The 5,850-nt window shown below is 36.0% G+C and overlaps 1 pseudogene; it reads right to left on the bottom strand.

The window, feature by feature from the left end:
* Positions 1-1,355: 1,355 nt before the first annotated feature.
* Positions 1,356-1,503, bottom strand: LOC102846388 (annotated as a pseudogene).
* Positions 1,504-5,850: the final 4,347 nt, after the last annotated feature.

Genomic DNA, 5,850 nt, shown 5'->3' with positions numbered 1-5,850 from the left:
TTCTATATTCACTATTCTTTGAAATTAAATGTCATCTATGTTTTTTGTGGGAAGAATTAAGAATTTACAGATCAGTTTCTCATTCAACAATTTACAGACATTTTGTTCCATTGTAATTAATCATAATCACCTCAATGTAACAGCGCTGTTCCCATTTTCTCCCTGGGCTCTCTGTTTCCATTTCACCATCCTTTTTGGCCCCTTCCTGCTGTCTGAACTTTAATTTTGGGCCAATGCTATCTTTTTGGTCTCATATGGTTTGACTGTTCTGAGAAGTATGTTCCTCATGGATGTCACTATTCAATTTATAGGCCTATCTGTTGTTTAACTAAAAGGTGATCTCTGGAAGTGAGTTCATTTCTAATTCAATGGATATTATGATAAATGGAGAAAAGATTGAAGTTGTTAAGGATTTAATTTTATTCTTCAAGTATAACCTAGGACTTCAGTTTGAAATTCTGAATGAGAAACAAAATTCAGGTGCAGTTATAAAAATGGAAAGTCTTTGGAAATCCACAGTCTCTGTAAATTTTCATTGAAATTAATAATAAATTTTTTAAAAAAGAAAAAATGGAAAGGCTTTCTCTTTCAATTTTAAAAATTTTTTTATTAAAGAATATATGCACAAATTTTCACTAAACACACATGTGAGACTTGATGAATTTTTAAAAACAGTATTATAATTAATGTAACTGTCATAAAAATCCAGAAACAGAACAGTATTATTCTTGGGTAAACATCCTCATTGTGTCCTTGCCCAATAATTATCTCCTTTCAAAAGCAATGTTTCCTGACTTCTAGCACAATGAATTTATTTTGCCTGTTTTTGAACTTCATATATATGAAATATTATCTTAATTATTTGTGTGTCCCACTGAGTTGACTATGACTCATAATGACTCTTTGAACAGATTTTTAAAATATTTTATTTTATTATTATTTTGTATGCGTGTACTGCCAAATCGGATCTGACTGGTACAGGAGGAGATTGCCCCTCCTTCTTCAGCAAAGCATCTGGTGGATTCAAACCGTATACGTCTGGGACTGCAGTGCAGCTTCTTGCTTCTAAGCCACTAGAGCTTAACCTTGTGTATCATGCATCATCCTTATGTCTCTTGCAATAGTCAAACCCTTGTTACTGTAAATGTGTCAAACCACTTTGTTTTTGTTTCTATTCCATAGGTCTCATCTATTTATTGAAAATGTGGATGCATAAGACATACGCAATCCATGGGAAATGAGCAGATTGTGACATCATTCTAAACTTGATGTTATAGCATGTCAGTCAGCTTGACATTGTGCAGTGCTCTTAAACCTAGGTTCAATATGTGTGCTGCCATTGTGCATGCAGCTCTTTAGAGACCCAGCTTAGTTCTCCAATGTCTCCTCTTGGAGTTGTACCTAATTTTATTGCCAGTTTTCATTTGAATCCATTAAGAAATGGTTTTGCTTTTGTTTCTTGGCCAGGAACCTCTTGATCCTGAAAGTCTTATGAGAAAACATAATGAAGACAAAACAGGACTGCACAAAACACGATGGTGGAGGGAAAGAAAGAGGTCAGTCTACTATGTTGAGGATCTCTCTTTGATCTTCTACATTGCCAAGAAAGTTACATTTTCCCAAGGACTCGCCCCTCCTGACAATATTTCCAGTGTATGTGAGTCAAAGTTTCATTATTTTAGACTCTAAGGAGCACTCTGGTTGCACTTCTTCCAAGACAGATTTATTTGATGTTTTATGATGTTTGTGTTCATGAGATAGTCAGTATATCTTCTCCAACACCAAAATTCAAAGGCATTGATTCCTTTTCAGTTATCTTTATTTATTCTACAACTTTCAGATGCATTGGAAGCAACTGAAACTACCATGACTTGGATCAGGTACACCTTAGTCTTTAAACTAATATCTTTGCTTTTTAGGACTTTAAATAAATCTTTTACGGCAGATTTTTCAAGTGCAATACATCTTTTAATTGCTTGACTACTGCTACCATTGTAGATCCAAATGAACTGAAATAATTGACAATTTCAGTCATTACTTCATTTATCATGTTTTAGGAGGCTCAGGTGGTCAAGAGGTAAGAAGTTGTGTTGCCCACTCTAAGATGTGTGGTCTGAATTCTCCAGCTGCTGTCTGGGAGAAAGATGAGCAAGCTCTTCTTGTGTGATTGAAAGTCTTTGAAAACCTGCAATATGATCAATTATGAGTTGGTTCTGACTTAAATGGCATATCATGATGTTGCGTATTGGTCCAGTGGAGAGAATATTTTTTTTGTTTCTTGATGTTGAGATGTAATCGGTATTAATGGCTGTAGTCTTGGATTTTCTACATTCGGTGCAACAAGTCTTCACATTCTGTAAGCCTGGTTGTGCTGTCTGTATAAAAGAGGTTGTTGCTGAAAGATGTGCATCATCAGAGTTGTATCCTTTCTCCATGCCTATTTAAATTGTATGCTGAGCAAAAAATACAAGAAGCTGGGCTACGTGAAGTTGAATGTGGTGTCAATATTGGAGGAAGACTCATAAATAACCTGCATTTAGTTATCTAGTATTGCTAAAATAAAAATACTACAAGAGGATGGCCTTAACAAGCAGGATTGATTCTCTGACACTTTAGGAAGCATAAATCTGGATTTAGAATGCTGGCTTTAGAGGAAGGTTTTCTATCCGTTATCTCCTGGTTTTAGCAATTTTGCAGCACAGGAATCTGCTCCACTCCCAGGTATTCCTTTATGCTGATACTGAGGTCCCTCTCAGCTCCCTTCTTTGTCTTTGAATCTCTTGTAAGACAAAAGGTAATGAAGGCCACACTCCATGGAAACTCCCCTTAGAGCAGATCAGAACTGTGACCTAATTAAGCATGTTGCATCCCACTCTAAGTCCCTCACAGCTGATTCACTGATCATCAAAGATCACATATAGAGGATGAGTACTTCATTTCATAAGTGCCTCTAATCTAGCTCCTAAATGTCAGAAAGGCTAAGATTTACAACATACAGGGTGATTACATTATACCAAAAATCATGGCCTACCCAAATTGACAAAGATTTTTTGAGGGAGGGGGGACAAACTTCGTAATTCAGTCCATGAAAAATAAATTTTTTTATCTGTCTGCTATCATTCAGTATTATGTTTATGAAATTCATTCATACAGTTTCATACAATTATAAATTGTCATTGTTATATAGTATCCAACTATATCAATAGCTTATTTATTCATTCTTTAATGCCAATGAGTTTGAGCTATTTCTAATTTGTTTAATATTATAAATGACATTACTATAAATATTCTGGTGTATTATTTTCTTGTTGTGTACCTTTGAGTTGGATCCGACCGGTACAAGAGATTTTCCCTCCTTCTCCAGCAGAGCATCTGGTGGATTTGAACCACATGCCTTCAGTATTTTAGCATAGCTTCTTGCCACTGGGCCACCAGTGCTCCCTTCTGGTGTATATATTTAGATGAGTGTACTTACACATTTTTCTTAGGAATAGATTGTAAAGTTATGTTATTCTTGTTAGCTGCCATTAAGTAGACTCCAATTCACAATAATTCCATGTGCAACAGATGGAAATCTTGCCCAATTCTGTACTATTCTCAATATCTCTTCTGTGCGTAAGCCCATTGTTATAGTAACTGAGTCAGGCTATCTCAACTGATGGTCTTCTTCTTTGCTGACTCTCTTCTATCATGATGTCCTTTTCCAAAGACTGACTCCTCTAGATAACCTTTAAAAAGTACTTGAGACAGAAACTTACCATCTTCCTTCCATGGAGCACTCTGGCTGCACCTCTTCCAAGATGAACTTATGTATTCTCGTGGCAGTCCATTGTACAATCAATACTTTTTGCAAATCCCACAATTCAAAGGCAACAATTCATTGATCTTATTTATTAATTATCCAATTTACACATGCATATGAAGCAATTTAAGGCACATTCACGTCGATCAGGTGCACCTTAGTCTTTAAAGTGATATCCTTGTTTTTAACACTTTAAACAGGTCTTTGAAAATAGCTTATCCAATGCCATACATCATTTGATTTCTTGACTGCTGTTTCCATGGGGAGTATTTGTGGGTTCAAGTAATATGGGATCATTGACCAAGAACCAATTGATCAAGTTCAATTTTTTTATCCATTTATCATGATGTTGTCTATTGATCCAGATATGAGGATTTTGTTTTCTTGATGTTTATGTATAATCGAAACTGAAAGGTATAGTCTTTGATCTTTTTTTCAGAAGGGCTTCAAATCCTCTTTGCTTTCAGCAAGTAAGGTAGTATCATCTACATAAGACAGGTTATTGTTGAGCCTTCTTCCAATCCTGATGCCATATTCTTATTTATATATTCCAGCATTTTGAATTATTTTCACAGCATAGGTATTAGATAGGTATGGTGAAAAGAAGATTTGAAGCATTTGCTGCAGAAGATTAAACACTACAACCTTTGATATTACAGCTAAATATCAAGAAAACAAAATTCATCACCACTGCACCAATAGGCAAAACTATTAAAGACAGAGAAAATATTTAAATTGTCAATGATTTCATTTTACTTGGATCCACAATCAACACACAAGATAGCAGCAGTTAAGAAATCAAAAGACATGTTGCATTGGGAAACTCTATCAAAACTCTTCTTCAAAGTGTTAAAAAGCAATGATGTCAGTTTAAAGACAGGTATGCATGATCCAAGCCATGATCATTTTTTAAAAATTTTTTGAAAACTTTATTATTTTTTATGTGTGTTCTGTCAAATCAGATATGACTGGTACAGGAGGAGATTGTCCCTCCTTCTCCAGTAGAGCATCTGGTGGATTCAGACTGCTCACCTCCTGGATTGCAGTACAGCATCTTGCCACAGGCCACCAGAGCTCACCATTCCATGATCTTTTAAATTACTTCTTATGCAGATGAAAGTTGGACAGTAAATAAGGAAGAATCAAGAAGAATTGATACTTGTGAATTGCTGTGTTGTTGAAGAGTACTCAATATCCTATAGACAGCCAAGGAACAAACAAATCTGTCTTGGAAGAAGTGCAACCACAATGCTACTTAAGGGCAAGAATGATGAAACTCCACCTAATATGCTTTAGGCAGGTTATCAATAGGGTCCAGTTCTTGGGAAAAGGCATCATGCTGGGAAAGGTTGAGGATAAGCAAAATAGAAAACAACTCTAAGCAAGATGGATTAACATAATGACTGTAACAATGAATTTAAGCCTGGCAGAGACCATGAGGATGGCATAGGATAGGGCAAGGTTTGTATCTGCTGCTGAGTGTTGGTGGACTCAAAGGCATATAACAACAACAAAAACATGATGGAAGGATACAACACTCATGCAAACTCTTCCTAGTTTTAACCCATGTAATATATCCATTGAAGAACAGATAGATAGTCTTCTGGTATTCTTTGCTTTCTGCCAAGATCCATCTAGCATTAGCTATAATATCCCTAGTACCACAACCTCTTCTAAATCCAGCCTGCACATCTGGCAGTTCTCTGGTGACATATTGTTCCAAATGTTTTTGTATAATTTTCAGCAGAATCTTGCTTGTATGTGATATTAATGATATTATTCGATAATTTCCACACTCTGTTGAGTCACTTTTCTTTGGACTTTTGACTGTGTGGATCACAGCAAGCTGTGGCTGACTCTGAGAAGAATGGGAATCCCAGAACATTTAATTGTGCTAATGCGAAACCTGTACTTGGACCAAGAGGCAGTGTCAGAACAGAGCAAGGAGATACTACATGGTTCAAAATCAAGAAGTGGGTCCGTCAGAGATGTATTATGTCTCCATACCTTTTCAATCTGTATGCAGAACAGATCATCCAAGACTCTGG

Source organism: Elephantulus edwardii, unplaced genomic scaffold (assembly GCF_000299155.1).
Source record: "Elephantulus edwardii isolate Elephantulus edwardi_28Jun2011 unplaced genomic scaffold, EleEdw1.0 scaffold00418, whole genome shotgun sequence".
NCBI lineage: Eukaryota > Metazoa > Chordata > Mammalia > Macroscelidea > Macroscelididae > Elephantulus > Elephantulus edwardii.
Note: the sequence above shows the minus strand (reverse complement) of the source record. Positions and strands in the feature narration are given on the sequence as shown.